Genomic DNA, 19,523 nt, shown 5'->3' with positions numbered 1-19,523 from the left:
TTTGGTAATCAATATAATACTAATAATAACAATAATAATAGCAATCATAATTATAATCATAATAATCATTAATTCTAACAATAATTAATAATAATAATAATAATAATAAAACTAAAATAAAAAGGCTACCTTTATTGGAATGTGTTAAAAAAAAGAAACTGCCCATGCCGGGACTCGTACGTTCCTGTTATCTATTCCCTTCTCCTTCTTCCTCAGTTTCAATTAATGTATTAAAGGACTCCATTTATAAATAAGATAACTAATCACAGTTTGTGAAACGTAACTATAACTAATCTGTAATGAATCCTTTTGTTTTTAAAAAAATAAAAATAAATACAGGCTGCTGTATCTGCTGTTCGAGTGTACGAAGAACACCAAATCACTTTTTAAATTCTAGTGTATTTCAGACGAAATTTATAACATGAAACAGGTTTAAAAACTCTCATAGAAACTTCAGAAACTAACAATTGATCTTAAATCAAAACAGATAACTCGAATTTCTTGATGAACGAATCTGTTGACTTTTGACACTAAAACTTTGACTCCAAAATTCAAATTCGTTAAGAAAAATTGAGATTTGAAACTTTGCAGTTAGTTTGAAATAGAGATTCCAAACATGTTAGCATTTAAGGATTTTAAAATTAAGTAAGAAATCGATATTTGGCTGTAAAGATGAAAAACAGAGAAAACGTTTTCTGTTCTTTGATTTTTCTCTTTTTAATTTACAAATTACAGTGGTATATCTATACAACGTGCCAATATATGATTTATATAATAATAGAAATCAATTGCAGTTGTTTTGTAGTTCGATTTGCTCGACATCAAAATTATTCTGTCAGACTAATAATATAAAAAAATCTAATCGATTCCATTGATTTTTGTTTGTTATTGAATAATAGAGATCGAGTTGTACTGGATGGTTGACAAAAAAATCAATTGATGCTGTAGTTGGAAAACGATTGATAACAGAAGGAGATACATATGCAATTTTTACTCATTTATATATATCTCTTTATATAGTATTTTTATAAATGTAAATGTATTTATATATATATATATATATATATATATATATATATATATATATATATATATATATATATATATATATATATATATATATATATATATATATATATATATATATATATATATATGCATTTTATTATTTGGGTAAATATATCTGTGTACATATATATTTACCTTCTTATTTTTGATAATTAGCTATTATAATTATACTAATACTATTAATATTAATAATACTAATAATATTATTATTAATAATAATATTATTTATAAAGACTAATAAAAAAATAAATGATAACTAATTATATGATAATATTAATGATAATGATAATTTCAATAATTTTAATTACTAATAATAATAATAATATCAATGATAATAATATCTTATTTGTTATAATTTTATTAATATTATTAATGTTTATAATGGTACTAATAATATCATCACATATATAAATCAAATTTTATATATGTATATATTAAATACAATATTATTAATAATACAAATATTAATTTTTTATTAATAATAATACAGAAAGTAATGGTCATATTATTAATATATCATTTATACTTTATCTTGAAATTACATGTAACATAACAACTATTTATTGAACATTTATTATTTATAAATTTTATACATATATTATAATATACATATAACAATTATAAGAATCATATCTATAGATTTATTTTTAATATTATCCTTTGTATATTATATATTATTTTACATATTCAATTCTACTGATTAATTGGCATTTTATTATTTCATACAATTATATTTACACACACACATATATATATATATATATATATATATATATATATATATATATATACACATTCATTTATTTATAAATAATTGTTCGTGAATCGTCGGTAATAGTCAAAGGTCAAATGTATTCATGTAAACAGTTCTAAAATTTTGAGACTTACCATTACATACTTTGCTTATCGTGTCGAGATCAAATAAAGATTGTTTAAATTTGGTCGGAAATTCTCGGGTCATCACACACCTGGTAACCAACATTAACAAAATGCATCTAGAATATCCCCATATATAAACATCGAAGTACTAAAGCAGTTCAAATTCTCTGACTGGGGCGTGTCAAAGCCCATAGATCTATCTTTAGGATTCGCGTCAATTGGTGGCAATTATAATAAACACCAATTCTTAGGCTACCAAGTTCAACAAGGGCGATATCCGATATAACAATTCAACCATAGAATGTATTTTCGATTACTTGTGTCTATTTTGTCAAACATTTATAAAAGTGCATGTATTCTTAGTCCCAAAAATATATATTGCAAAAGCATTTAAAAAGGGAGCAAATGAAACTCACAATACTGTATTTTGTAGAAAAAATACATATGACGAAACTGAACAATGCAGGGTTGACCTCGGATTCACGAACCTATATCATTCATATATATATTAACACATATAATTGTAATCGAACAAAGTTGTATATATATTTATTATAATATATTATTAAATTGTAACTTATTGTTATGTATATATAATGTATTAAAATTAATATTTGTATCTTTATATGTGTTTATATTATTATTTATAATATTCTTAAAATATTTTTATATACTATATATAATTTAGTTATTATTATAGCTAATAATATTTCATATAAAAATATAGTAGGTAATATACTTTTATATATAAATTTCTTTTGTTTGTAAAAATTAATAATTATAATACTGTTAAAGTAAAGATAATAATAAAAATGATAAAATGATAGTTTTACTAAAAATGATTCTTTTAATAATTAAATAGTTGTAAAAATAATAGTTTTTAATAATAACAATACTAATAATGATAATATCAGTAATTTTTAATATAATGAATAATTTAATAATAATGATGGTAAAAATAATAATTTTACTATTAATAATTAATATCTAATAATAATAATAATAATAATAATAATAATAATAATAATAATAATAATAATTCTTATAATGATAATAGATAACTATGATAATTATAATAAGTATATTACCAATTATAATACTAGTAATAATGATAATACTAATACTTGTAACAATAACAAAAATCAATAATAATAATAATAATAATGATAATCATAATAATAACTTCAATACTCATCATACTTAATAATAATAATAATACTATCAATGATGATAATACTTACTAATACTTAATAATAATAATAATAATAATAATAATAATAATAATAATAATAATAATAATAATAATAATAATAATAATAATAATAATAATAATAATCATAATCATAATCATAATAATAATAGTTATAATTGTAATTATAATATCAGTAATAATAATATTTGATAGTATATACATTTATTGGTAATAATATTAATAATAGTTATAATACTAATAATAATAATAATAATAATTAAAATCATAATAATAATGATGATAATAATTATAATTACAATATTAATAACAACAATAATAATAATGAATATTTTTGATATGATAACTACCTCAAAAGAAGCTTTTAAAAAAAATACTATCGCGAACCGGACTCGAACCCATGACCTCTTGTTCCCGACATCATTCTCTAACCATTACTCCGTATCCTCTTTTCTGTTATAAATCCATACTTACATGTATTTAATTAAAAATTTTGTCACCTCCTACTTCTAAAATCGGTCGATCAGAGAACCAACCTAACATCAAATTGATATTTGATTTAACATGAAAATTGAAATAGAATAACCTAATATTGTTAGTTTAAATTAACAGGCACGAAATAAAATAAAAAATATAAAGGAAGAACATCAACTGTTGTGTTCGTCGGATGGAAAAAAAATTTAATTATTGATTTTAAAATTAAGACGTTTTGAGACTCTGATCTCTTCATGAATTATCTTATAAATTAACATTATAGTACATTAGAATCATCAATTGATCCAAAAGCATTAACTAGAACACGAATTTTATGAAGAACGATCCAGTTAACTTTTTCACTTTAAACTTTGACTTCGAAATTAAACATCAATTGGAGAAATTAAGGATCGAAAACTTACAGATAGATCAATTGGATGTTTCCTAACAATTCTGCATTTATAGATTTTGAGAACTGGTTCGAATTCGAGTTATGGATTTAGCCGGTCGTGAACAGGGTAATGGGGTTGTTTTTTTCTTAAATATCTGTTTGATTTAATAAATAACAGCAAATATTATGAAGGTGTAATCGAAGGATAACTGCAGAGATTAAATCAGATTTAGTTTTGTATGGATGATTGGCTCGACATGGTTTCATTAGCATACATCAAGAAAAATGAAAAAGACAGAAAGAAGAAAATAAAATAAAATAAGTGAAGCAGATAGATATCACGCCTATGATCTGTTCTTATATATTATATTTAATTTAATTTCAATAATTAATAAATATCTTGATAATAATACTGTTAATTTTAAAAATAATAACTATCATAATACAATAATATAAGTTGTATTATATTATCAATAAGAATATTTAATATAATTTTAATAATTTTTTGTAATAATAATAACATTAATAATAATATTAGTAGTTATATTATTGATAATAATAATGATATTAATAATGATAACAATAATATTAGTAATGATAATATAACAAATTTAAATGTATCAAATTTATATCTATATATTATATTTAAAATAATAATATTCATAGTACTGACATTAATATTGATATTAATATTTGTAATAATAATAATAATAATAATGGAAGTAATAATAATAATATTAATAATTATATTTTAACTTGTAATTACTTTTTATCTATTATCATATCTAAATATCAATTGAATCACTAAGCGAGTGTTACTATCGTTTACTTAACTAATTTGAAATCATATATTTTTTAATATAAATAATCACGTTTTAAATACTTGTTGCAAGTTATTTATATATTTAACAAACAATATTCCAACTAGCGTTATTTATTCAGAGACAATTTTAAATACTCAAGTTTTATTATATCGAAGAACGTTTTCGTACATTTGAAACTAAATAAATTAATTATTATGAAATTTAGTCTTCCACTAACTTCTGTCTAATTCTCATTATTTGACACTTTGTTTTCATATGAAGATCACTTTACCCTTATTTCTGAATACCGTTAAAAAGGAAAGGTTTCCTAAATTAAAGTAGACCTCTCAACAGAGACTCGTAATCATATCACAATTTGCCAGATAACTCAATCATTTGATATTATCTTCTAACTCCATCGATAAACATATTGAAACAAATACGTTCATGTAAAGTATTATACGTTTAATACTTGGTTAATATTCTCAAGTTATAATATATACATATACATATATATACATATTCATATCCAATTATATAATGGTTCGTGAATCGTTGGAATTTGGTCGATATTAAATGAATGTATGAACATAGTTTAAAATTCTTAAGATTTAACTTAACAAACTTTGCTTATCATGTCGAAATAATATAAAGATTTGAGTTTATATTTGGTCAGAAATTTCCGGGTTGTCACAGTACCTACCCGTTAAAGAAATTTTGTCCTCGAAATTTGATCGAGGTCGTCATGACTAACAGTAAGAATGTTATTATGACGAATATAAGCTGATACATAAAATTTTTACCATGATTAAGAAATACGGATAAAATAATTTGATTTCTCGAAGAGTATGAGTGAAACTATCGTAAAAGAGTGAAATGAGAAAAATAGAAATTTGCCTTATCTTTTGACGTCATCACGGTTGATTTCTGGATTAAAGAAAATCTTTGTAATCTATATAAAATTTAATTCTTCGACGATTAAGGAAATTATGATCCTTTTCGATTTAATGCGATAATCCATCTCGATTTCTCTGTCGGATATTTCACTATAAATCCACCTCCTTCGTTTCCTTACAACTCACACCTTCTATTCTTTCTCCCTCAACTCATATTTTTAAAGTATTCATCCATATGCTCCATCCAGTACTGATTCTTGATATACTCCTCACTTTCATATCTGTCATTCTTCTTTTTCATCTACCACCGGAGGATTTTATTTACTTTTAATATTACCTTGGGGTTATAGTAATTTTAATTCTACCGTGACTTTACGTCGCAATACGTATTGATATGCACGGTTTGTAATTTATGTGTGGTTGTCGAGCTTTATATATATATATATTTTTTATTTTTATTTTTTCAAGAGTTCCGTACTTTTGTCTCCTCTTCCCGACTTCAAGTCAAGCGAAATATGGTCCAGAATTCGTAGATATGAATTTCGGAATGAACATAGTTAATGTTTTAAGAAGAAAATTGTAATGGTACGATCTTGATTTGTCAAATTACCAGAATATCCTGGAAAAGACCGAATCATCAAGAAAATATTTTCTTGATATGTTTAGAGTTTAAGTAGAATACAAGAGTCGTGTAACATGGCACATGATGAAGTTATGATCTTTGAATCATCACGTTCCATTTAGAAACTCAGCATGACTTACTGTAATATAATCCCGTTGATCAAGTGTCATTATATTATACTAACTCATGCTTCAGTTACCAACACTACTTCAAAAATATTTCTATTTTAAACTCGAAAGTTTCAGAATTTAGAAACTAAAATAGTCTCTTTTATGATGTAATACAGATAGAGCGAAGAGGTAAATGATTTCAGATAGGAATAATTATAAAAGTTTCTTCAGAAATATGGCGGATATTTTTGTAATGAAAGATACTATGATATCTTAGAATTTCTAATCTCAGAGGATGATGAAGAATATTGTCCGCAAGGGTTTAGAGTCAGGAGCAAGGTATTCGATAATAATTTCAGCAGGCACTGAATCATTTGGATTCTTTGAAGGTAGGTTTAGTCTTTGTGATTTGTCCACAGCCTCCTTCAAGGTTTGCTTAATCCGTTTTCTAGTTCCAAACCTTCTCTTTTTCTGAGCTTTTCCAACACACTATTCTTTATCATCAAACTTTTGACTGTTAAAGTCATTTACAGTTTTTGCTGCTTCATCAGCATTTTTCAAACTTCGAAGAACTAATTCGCAGTTTAGGGTGTTTTTCAGAAACTTCACATTTGAAGTATATAAGTCTAGGAGATAGTTATACACGTATAACTGTTGGCGTAGACATGCTGCAAGATTTTAAAATACTGATTGCTGATTCCCAGTAATTGGCATGACAATTCTTGTTACAAGATGCGGATGAGTAAATGATGGGGTTTCAATAAATATAATGATTTTTCGGAAAGTCATAGATCAGTGAAGTTGTTGGTAAGTTTATTGCTAATGTGGTGAGACATAAAAGGTTCTCCGGTAACGATGACGAAAGGGCAACATCTATATCAATGTTATAATAAGACTGTTTCAACTGAAAAGTTGAAGTTGACTTGCTGGAGTTGTGACAAACTAACTAATTTGAAAAGGAATCACAAAGTTATTTTTGCTGATAAATGCCAAAGGGTCTGACACGGATACGTGTTAAACTATGACTTTGGTTTCGAGAGCTTTTCAGATACATAACTGTGGGTAATATGTGGTTGGATCATCATCTCGATTATTCATTGTTTGAAGTGTCTTCAGGAAATTCGAGGGGTTTGAATACGTATTGTAATCGTTAATATACATATGATGTTCTAGCACAGTTTTGAAGTCAAAGTATAGCTTTGAAAGATGTAGGAATCTAAGAGTGATGATACCGGTTGAATCTTGACTTAAATTTTGATTTGTCAAAATCAAAATACGTAATCAAATTTGGTTGAGAATGGTTGTTTTGATGCATGATGTTGGTGGTTGTAGAATTCTTGTGAATTTTGCAAGGTACGAATAATGTTATCAGAAAAGTTTCGAGTACATCGATGATGAAAGTGTAAAACAGAGATTGTAGTTAATGATGGTTAAGTTGCTGACGAAGGATGTACATCATAGCATATTAGTAAAATGAATTAACCGAGTAGTTAAGATCCATACATAATAGCTTAGTACAGAAAGATTTATTTTGATCTCAAAATTTATATATATAAAATATACATATAATTTCTTCAGAGGGAATGAGTTAATACTTCATAACTCGTTGATACAATATACACGTTATTGATTCGTAATGATGTCCACAGTGATTCTTGAATGACGGAGTTTGTGATGTTATAGGTGCTGCTGATTCTGATGACACTGACGGCACTGACTGTGATGGTGATGCTACGGTACTGTTGATGCTGTTGGTAAAACAAGTCTAGCTTATAAATCACGCATCATTCTTGTTATTGTTTCTACTCTTCCTTCTATCATTTCGATTCACTCATCTGATTTATGGTTATGGTTAGAATAGATAATCTCTAAGACTTTAGAGATTACATAATTGCCACGGAGTGTTTCTCCAATGAAATTATGAATCAACACTTCATCGTTTGTTGTTATTGGTATTCCTTGGTATCTACAGAGCGTATGACATTGGTGCTCATGGAACAAATTGTAAAGTTGAGGTTTACAGCGCGGTTATGGTTGGAGGTGGTAATGGTACTGTTGGCGTTGATGATGGTAGTACTGGTTATGCTGCTGGTGCTGCTGCTGGTGTTTGTTACCTTTGAACCATATTCCCCAAAGCCACTACCCGAGCGCGAAGCTCGTTGACTTCTTCTATTACACCGGGGTGATTGTCAGTTCAGACGAGCGGATAAATAAAATCTAGAATTTGATGTAGTATATAATCGTGACGAGATACTCTGGAAATGAGAGAGAAAATGGTGTTTCGGACAGGTTCGCCGGTAAGTGCTTCAGGTTCTTCGCCAAGAGGGAAATGTGGTGGATGGAAAGGATCACCTTCTTCTTGTCTCCAATGATTGAGAAGGCTACGAACCCATACCCAATTCATCCAGAATAGATGATGGCTAATTGGTTGATCCATTTCGATCACACTGCTTTCGGAGCTTGAATGGGATTCCATTTTGGAATCTGAGTGACTTGAACTAATGACAAATTCCATTTTGTATGATTGAATAAAGGATTTTTGATATGAAATGATTTTTCGACTATCGGGTGGTATTCTATTTACATAGAATATCTATATATATAGGGCAGAAGATTTCGTAGATTACGGAGGAATTTACGGGATATGTCAGGCAAAGTTTACAGTAACAGATACGCTAAGATATGAATTTTGTCTATACACTATTCATGCAATCAATGTAGTAAGACGTGTCTAAACTAAGAATGATAAGCAGGCAATTTCCGACAAAAATGATAAGCAAAACTTTTGACATGCATACACGGTCGAAGTCCAGTCTCACTAATGCATCCTAACGACTTATCAGTTAGACACACTAATGCAGACCTGGTTCGCTAAGACCACCACTCTGATATCACATGAAGCAACCCGTCCTAATCCACCTTGACGAAGTCTTCAACATTTGGTCCCATTGCGAGATACTGTCCTAAATATGCCATGAACGACTCCATGTAATATCTTTAAAATGAGCAAATGCACAGCGGAAGATTTCTTTCATACCTGAGAATAAACATGCTTAAAAGTGTCAACCAAAAGGTTGGTGAGTTCATTAGTTTATCATAATCAATCATTTCCGTAATTTTAATAGACCCCAAGATTTCCTTTATTCAATAATCATACACTAGCAAGTGTTTAAAAATCATTCATATGGATTGAACACCTGGTAACCGACATTAACAAAATGCATATAGAATATCCCCATATATAAACATCAAAGTACTAAAGCAGTTCAAATTCTATGACTGGGGCGTGTCAAAGCCCATAATCTATCTTTAGGATTCGCGTCAATTGGTGGCAATTATAATAAACACCAATTCTTAGGCTACCAAGTTTAACAAGGGCGATATCCGGTATATCAATTCAACCATAGAATGTATTTTCGATTACTTGTGTCTATTTCGTCAAACAATTATAAAAGTGCATGTATTCTTCGTCCCAAAAATATATATTGCGAAAGCATTTAAAAAGGGAGCAAATGAAACTCACAATACTGTATTTTGTAGTAAAAATACATATGACGAAACTGAACAATGCAGGGTTGACCTCGGATTCACGAACCTATATCATTCATATATATATTAACACATATAATTGTAATCGAACAAAGTTGTATATATATTTATTATAATATATTATTAAATTGTAACTTATTGTTATGTATATAGAATGTATTAAAATTAATATTTGTATCTTTATATGTGTTTATATTATTATTTATAATATTCTTAAAATATTTTTATATACTATATATAATTTAGTTATTATTATAGTTAATAATATTTCATATAAAAATATAGTAGGTAATATACTTTTATATATAATGGTGTATCCTATCGTATACACGCATAAAAGGCGTAATGGTTGCATAAAAGTAACATTAGGAAGGCTGGAAACAACAGTTCAGTAGAGTTATTCGTCCAGCGTAAATTTTGGATCACAAGTAACAGAACGTATCATCATCTGATACGTGTCCCCGAGCAATCTGGTGGATCTGACACGATAAATAGACCCCTTGGGTTGTCATTTTACACAGTTCAGACATTCTGACAACTTTGAGAGCTGAGACTTCACTTCTCTTTCTCTCTCTACTTTCTCTCATTAGAAGTCATCCGGCTAGCACTTTTACGCTCTACGGACGACAGATTGATTAAGCCACCCCACAAGTTTCTACACTTGTGAACCGGGTCTGCAGGGGTTATTTCCCAAGGGTAAAAATCAATCGGCAACACTCCGCCCCCCACTAAAGCTAGATTACTTCTAGTAACTTGTTGACACACTAAGCCTTACCTCATAAGGAAATAGGTGTTAACAATGGCGCCATCCATTATTAAGACGAATCATCTCACCAACACTGACAAAGAAGGCGAGGGTAACGAATTGGTACCCATAGAAGTAGGAATGATACATCCATGGAAAGCTGGACAACGAAGGAAGGCAGAAGTTTTAGAAGATTGGGAAGAGCAATTAATATCATTTCCTTCTATGTTCAACAAAAATCCATCCGATGGTCCAGTAGTTATAGAAGCACGAGTTGCTAATTGTTTAATACGCAACATTTATACGGACACAGGAGCTGGAGCAGACATTGTGTATGAACATTGTTTCATACAGCTTCCCAAAGATGTACAAGAAAAAATGAAGGAAACATATGTGCCGTTAGCAAGTTTTACAAGTGAACCGTCCTGGTCTGAAGGAAGTATTCTGCTTGAAGTAACCTTGGGCAAGCCACCCTTAAGACGCACAGCCAACATTGAGTTCCTGGTAGTTAAAGCAAATTCACAGTACAACATAATTTTAGGAAGAACTGCTGTAATGACATTTGGAGATGTAACATCAACTATACATGGCATGATGAAGTTTCCAACGCTAGGCGGAGTAGCAACGTTATATGCAGAATGGCAGAAGTCAATTGAGTGTTCTCAAGTAACAAAGGCAGTAATTAAACTAATCATACACGATGATGGGTCAATTTCACCGAATCTTAAATTTCCAGATTTGAAAATCATAATTGGGCACACGTTGTCCGCCGAATGTAAAGAAAAATTATATAATATTTTGACAACAAATTTAGATGTTTTTGCATGGCAGCCGTCTGATATGACCGGTGTTCCAAGGGAAATTGCAGAGCATAGGCTAAACATGAATCCCAACATACATCCTGCTTGTCAGAAAAAGCGTGGCATGGCGCCAGAAAGAAGCAAATTCCTCCGCGATGAGGTACGAAGTTTGGTGGATGCTGGGATCTTGCGAGAGGTCAAATATCTGACATGGGCAGCCAATCCAGTCATGGTTAGGAAGCCGGACAACTCATGGCGGATGTGTGTGGATTTCACAGATATCAATAAAGCATGTCCAAAGGACAATTATCCTTTACCTGAAATTGATTGGAAGGTTGAATCATTGGCAGGATATCGATTCAAATGTTTCCTAGATGCAGCTAAGGGATATCATCAAATCCCAATGGCTTTAAAAGATGAAGACAAAACGGCTTTTCACACGACGGAAGGCATATTCTGTTACATGAAAATGCCTTTTGGTTTGAAGAATGCAGGAGCAACATATCAACGACTTATTGATATGGCGTTTAAGGATCAAATTGGGCGAAACTTAGAAGCTTATGTTGATGACATTGTCATCAAAAGTCATACTGAAGAAAAGATGTTACGAGATATACAGGACACTTTTGCATCTCTACGAAAAATTAACATGAAATTAAATCCCAAGAAGTGCACGTTTGGTGTAGAAGAGGGAAAATTCTTAGGTTATATTGTCACAGAACGTGGTATTAAAGCTAATCCTAAGAAAATTCAAGCAATTGAAGACATGAAGTCACCAACTAGCAAGAAAGATGTTCAACGGTTACATGGATGTCTAGCAGCATTAACAAGATTCTTGTCCAGAGTAGCTGAAAAGTCACTTCCATTCATGAAGGTGTTAAAGGGCTGTTTAAATAAAAAAGATTTTGTGTGGACGGCGGAAGCCGAAAATGCATTCCAAGAGGTCAAGCAGTTGTTAAAAACATTACCTACATTAACAGCACCAAAAGAGGGGGAAACCCTAATTTTGTACTTAGCTGTCTCAAAGGAAGCAATAAGTTCTGTCTTAATCGCAGAACGGAACGGCATGCAAATGCCTATATATTTTGTTAGCAAGGTGTTGCAGCTTAGTGAAACAAATTATCCACCACTTCACCGCATGGTTTATGCCCTTGTGCATACTGCACGACGTTTACGAAGATATTTTCAAGGTCACCCCATCTTAGTGTTAACAGATCAACCATTGAAGCAAATACTCTGGCGTCCAGAATCATCTAGCCGTTTAGCAAAATGGGCCATCGAGTTGGGGGAGTATGAAATCAATTTTGCTCTCCAGAATGCAGTTAAAGGACAAATTTTGGCAGATTTCCTCTTGGAGACAAATGAAAAAGTAGAGTATGACAACAAAATGGCATCATCACAGCATGAGTGGGAGTTACACACTGATGGAGCATCCAGTGAAGAGGGAACAGGTGCAGGACTAGTTTTAACAAGTCCAGACGGTGAAGAGTATACTTATGCATTGAAATTTTATTTTTATGCTTCAAACAATGAAGCAGAGTATGAGGCATTACTCTCAGGCCTCCGCATAGCGGTAGAAATGGGCATAACTGTAAAGACCCGTCCTTATCCATCTGGACGATATCTTCAACATTTGGTCCCATTGCGATGGTTGACTCCAAGTAATGTCCTTAAATTGAACAAATGCACAGCGGAAGACTTAATTCGTACCTGAGAATAACATGTTTTAAAAAGTCAACATAAAGTTGGTGAGATATATAGGTTTGTTGCTAGCAGCGTTATAACTATGGACCACAAGATTTCATATGTAAACATTTTAATAAAAATATTCTAAGTGGTTGAGCACTTGGTAACCATACTTAACAATTAATCACGTCGCATATTCCCTTTAATATGAAATCTTACTACACTGTACCAAGTGTAGTCACGAAACGAAGTACTGTGCAACCGTTGAATACTGGTCGTCCAGTCCGGTTGGGGTTGTCAGGCCCGATAGATCTATCAACAGGATTCGCGTTTACAATACCGCTGTAAATATTAGTTACCAAGCTACAGGGAAGTATGCCAGTGGTACAACTCAACGTAGAATATATTTTTCAGTTACTTGTGTCCATAACGTAAAACATAAAATACATGTATTCTCATCCCGAAATATTTAGAGTTTAAAAGTGGGACTATATACTCACCATACTGTATTTTGTAGTAAAAATACATATAACATCATTGAACACGTATAAGGTTGGCCTCGGATTCACAAACCTATATCAAGTATATATATTAACACATTGTAATATTAATCAGCTAACCTAGTATATATTTTATAATATATATATATATAAATGAATATCCTTATAATTTGTTATATTACTTATAGGATATGTACATTTTAATAAATGTTATATTAATATAAATAATGACATATTAGTTAATATATTTAAGATTCTATAATATATGTAATAAATATATTTCTTATAAATATCTTTTGTTTATGAAAATAATATATTTGTAATAATAATAAAATAGTGATAATAATAATATTATTGATAGAGGTAATAATAATAATGTTAAAAATAATAATGTTAATGATAATAAAAATAAATAAATTATTATATCTTAATAATAATAATATTTGTGATAATAAAGTTAATGATATTAATAAAAATACTACTACTTTTACCATAACAATAATAGTAATAATAATAAAATAAATGTATACCCTTAGGAGCCTTTTCTAAAAAGATTTGTCACGAACCGGACTCGAACCCCCAACCTCTCGGATACCCAACACCCCTTATAACCATTTGATCCAAACTGTTTTTCTGATTTAGTTTACAACCCTCTTATATTTAATCCGTTCTTAATAGTCATCATCTTCTCTTTGACCCATATTATCACAGCAAGTATCCCCACTTCTCTTTGACCCATCCAGATGACCACGGCCCAAAACAGGTTTATGGCCCAACAATAAGACTGCTTAAAAAAAATATATGCACTCGCCTAGAATCGAACCCTTGACCTTTCACTTAACAAGAACTCTTCCAACCACTGAACCGCTCGGTACTTTCTTGTATTAACTCGCGTGACAATTTATTTAATGTGTACGAACCCGTTTATCTTTGTCCTCAAAAATTAACATCATTATCCTCCTAATACATCATCTTCCACTATGATAAACAAATAGACAAATTGCCGACACCCTTTATTTTAAAGAAAACACTTTGTATAAATAAATATTTAAGTGTGGTTATGAGCATCAATCATCTTCACTCATCATTTATATTGTTCTTTAACATCGAACAATTAATGGGTTTTGCGTTAGAATGAACTAGAGAGAAGAATAGCCTGATGGTTGTTATTCGCGAATCAAAACAGATCGAAACCGTGCACCAGTACATGATTATATGCGAGGGAAAAGGTTGTCCACGGTGATGGTTTGGTGATAGAGATGGTTCATGGTTTGTGTTGATGTTCGAATAAACAGAAAAACAGAAGCTGTAGCAGGTGGCAGTGATGATTTGTTATGGTAGTTCGTGTTTGTTGGCTGTAAACAGAAATAGGTGAGCTGCAGCAGCGGTTGCAGTGAGTGGTGGTGATTGGTGATGTTTTGTGGGTTGGGTGGTACACTCACATATCAGTGAGTCGAAGGGATGATGACTGAAAGTGGATCTTGTTATGAGAACAAAGAATAGAGGAAGACAATAGCCAACTGGAACGAAAAGATAAGTGATCGGTTGGGTTTTCTTACATCTGAAGTGAAAGCATAGTTGTAAGTGCAGGTTATGTGAGTAATGGTTATGTTTGGACAAAGGTGGTGGTTCATGTTTTGGTCTCGGCAATCAAACAGCAAACAGAACCATCAAGCTGAATTAATTTGCATGTTGGTTTCGTGTTCGTGACAGATAGAATGAGACAAGGAATGGGTTTCAAGGTGATGGTGTTGAATAGCAAGAACACATGAGCAAAAGAACAATCGAAGGTGTTCAAGATGGGTTGCAGGTAATTGAAGGTATCATGGTGATAGATGTTCTCGGTGGTAGGATAGCCATAAGTGGTTGATGAAACGGTTGTTTAGTATGTTAAGAGTGATCGGTGGTGAATCAAATGAAGGTGGTGAAGGGTGGCTTACGACAGTTTCAAGGTGGTTCTTAACAATAGTGAGGTGATGGAGTGTTAATTGGAGATAAAGATTGATGATATGAGGAAGAAGAGAGAGTGATCGGGTTCATTTGCTTTCCTGTTTAAAATTTGTTAATAAATTCACTACTTGTTAATATTGAAGTAAAGGTCAATCTATTTCTCTTCACAATAACAGTTTGTTATATAGAGTTGTTGAGGATTCGATAGGTTATACGGGCCATAAAGTAAAGAACAAAACATATAAAGCAGATTGATAATATATTAGTATAAAAATTAACCCAGAGAACGACTTCTTGAATTCATTCAATGATTAAATCTGTGTTTGATACGATTTTTTTTTAAAAGAATTATAAACAGCTGGCTGAAAACGATTTTTAACTGGATACCTAATATTGTATATTTAATACTTTGTTATCGTTTACTATAAATAAATAAATAACACATATACACATAAATGTTCGTGAATCATCAGGCATGGTCTTTCGGGTAACTGACTATCTAAATATAGATTTCAGACTTTCTAGCCTCTACATTATGGTTTTTGCTTATCGTGTCGGAAACCTATAAAGCTTAAGGTTTAAATTTGGTCGGAAATTTCCGGGTCGTTACAGTACCCACCCGTTAAAGAAATTTCGTCCTCGAAATTTGGTAGAGGTTGTCATAAATAACAATAGGAATGTCTTCATGACGAATATGAGGTAATAATGAAGTTTTATCATTATTGAGAGATATAGATAAAACGATTCGATCATGTGAAGCGTACAAGTGAAGTTATCACAAAAGAGCGAAATGTGTAAATAAATATATTCGTTTCAACCGATGACGTAGTTACTGTTGATTTCCAGGATTTAAGGGATTTAAAGAAAATCTTACGTAATAAGATTTGGTTCTTCGGCGATTTAGAAAATCAAATCTTCTTTAATTAATGCAATAATCTGTTCCTGATTTCTCTGTCGGATATATTGCTATAAATCCACCCCCTTCGTTTTCCTTATTCTCCACACCTTTTATTCTTTCTTCCTCTACTCATTCTTAATATGTTCCATCCAATCCTGATTCTTATTATACTTCTAACCTTCATATCTTTCATTCTTCTTTTTCATTTGCCGCCAGAAGAATCTATTTACTTTTATGATTTTCTTGGAATTATAATGTTTCTTATTCTCCCGTGTCTTTACGTTGTAATACGTATTGACATACACGGTTTGTAGTTTCTGGGTGATTATTGGGTTTTATATCTTCCCTTATACTTCGATGTCCTTGCTTTTGTTTTCTATAATCATTATCATCCACAGTTAATACTCTCTTCCATTTACTGCGATTTATACTCCAATTTCTATTTCGGAGCTTCATTCTTTTTCTTTTCCTCCTTTTCAACTAAGCATCTTTTGTAATGGTCCGGAATTCGTAGGTATGAAATTCGAAATGAATATAGTTAATGTCCTAAGAGAGAATTGGTAATGGCACGATTTTTGATTTGTCAAATTACCAGAATATCCTGGAAAAGACCGAATCATCAAGAGAATATTTTCTTGATATGTTTAGAGATTGGATAGATTGTAAGAGCCGTGTAACATGGCATATGATGATGGTACTGTGAATCATCACATTCCATTAGAAACGCAACGTGACTTACTGTAATATAATGAAGTTGATCAAGTTTTATTATATTATACTAATTCACGCATCAGTTCCCAACACTGCTTCAAAACATTCATATTTTAAACTTTAAGATTTCAGAATTTAGAAACTACCACAGTTTCTTTTATGTTGTAACGCAGATATTACGGGGAGATAGATGATTGCAGATAGGAATAGCTGTGAAAATATCTTTAGAATTATGGAGAATATGTATAGCGGAAAGTATGAAGATATCTTATAATATCTAAGATAAGATGATGATGAATAATATCATCTGAAAAAGTTTAGAATAAGGAGTAGGGTTCATACTAACGGTTTCAGGAGGCACTGAATCGTTTGGATTCTTTGAAGACAGGTTCAGTCCTTGTATTTGTTCTTTGTTTCCTTCACGGTTAGCTCAAACCGTTTTTTTTTTTTCGTACCAAATTTTCTATCGAGCGTTCCTAACACTCCCTTCTTTATCATCAAACTTTTGACTATTTAGGCTATCTATGAATTTACTGTTTCCTCTGCATTTAATGCAGCCATAACTGAATCGTCGGTTATCAATCCGAGGTGTTTTCGAGCGAATTGTGTTTTTAGATGATTAAACGCTTATGATAGTATGGTGGAATATAAAAGGGTTTTCCGGTAGCGACTGCGCAAGAATAACGTATATATCGAGACTAACCTTTCTGAGAAGTCGAAGTTAACTTGTTGAAGCTGTGATAAAATTGGCTAATTTTGGAAAGGGATTACAAAGTTATTTTGGGTAATAATAACACCAAAGGAATTATCACTGCTACGTGTTAACTGTTGACTCGGTTTTCGAGAGTTTTCAGGTGTATAACTATATGCATAAATCTTCCTTCCGTAAACGAGGTGCGGTTGGTTCAACTTTTCGATCGAAGTGTTTTCAAGAATCATGAAAAGATTTGAATGTAATTGTAACTGTCGAGATACAAATGAGGTTTAAGATGGAATCAAGTGACAATCTTGAAGAATTATTTAGTTTCACATGTTATAATCAATATTTTAATTTAATTCATTTTAATTGTCCAAAGTTAGCAGTTCAATAGTCTGATGGTTCAATGATTCATATATAATTTAATATATAATATTCGAATTACATAATACGTATCGTGACCCGTGTACCGATCTCGGTGTCGATCACAACTCAAAGTATATATATATTTTGGAATCAACCTCAACCCTGTATAGCCAACTCCAACATTCACATATAGAGTGTCTATGGTTGTTCCGAAATATATATATAGATGGGTCGATATGATAGGTCGAAACCTTGTGTACGTGTCCCGTTATTTAAAGTGCGTAAAATAAATAACAGAACTTAAATGACAATAAATTAAATGCGTAAAGTAAATAACAGAAATTAAATGACGATAAATAAAATTGCGATAAATTAAATGTTAATCAGTTAGCTGGGAACAGTTAGCCGGAACAGTTAGCGTGAAATCCTATCACAATTCCAATTAGTTAATTCGTTTGTTTCTAACACTTTTTATTTTTGTCCAATGTTTTCTTCGTTATGCCACTTGTTGGATTCTGATAGGTCAAAATCCAAATATGAAATTTGAATAGAAATGGTTATTCTGTGGTGAACGGATACGTATATCGGTAGTTGTAAGTAGGATAGAAAATGATTGTTGAATCAGATTCGAAGAATGTACAGTGTAACTTATTAATGTGAAATCTGAATATTTCTCGGGTACTACCCACCCGTTAAAATATTTTCATCATTCACAGTTTGTACGAAAGAATTTTAATTACATTCTTTATGAAAATATACTTGCATATATATTTTCTTCGGATGTAATCATAGATTTAATGAGTCAATAAGATATTATACTCATTTGATTTATTGTTGGCACTTGATTATATGACCTCTAGAACATTAGAGACTACATAATTGCCATGTCGAACGAAAATAAATGTGATAGAACGATAAGTAAAGCGAAGATAATTGATATAAAATGATATGTAAAACGAAGATCATACTCGAGATACAGATAGTGATATTGAGGTGAGTGATGTTGATATCCGAGGTACAAATTGTGATGTTGAGGTTTACGACGCGGTTGTGGTTGAGGGTGATATGGGTACTGTCGGTGTTGATGATGGTGGTACGGATTATGCTGCTGGTGCTGCTGCTGGTGTTTGTAACCTTCGCACCGTATTCTCCAAAGCCGTCACGCGAG

The sequence above is a fragment of the Rutidosis leptorrhynchoides genome, chromosome 3 (genome assembly GCF_046630445.1).
Source record: "Rutidosis leptorrhynchoides isolate AG116_Rl617_1_P2 chromosome 3, CSIRO_AGI_Rlap_v1, whole genome shotgun sequence".
In the NCBI taxonomy this organism is placed as follows: domain Eukaryota; kingdom Viridiplantae; phylum Streptophyta; class Magnoliopsida; order Asterales; family Asteraceae; genus Rutidosis; species Rutidosis leptorrhynchoides.
The sequence above is the reverse complement of the archived record's forward strand: the minus strand, read 5'-3'. Positions refer to the sequence as shown.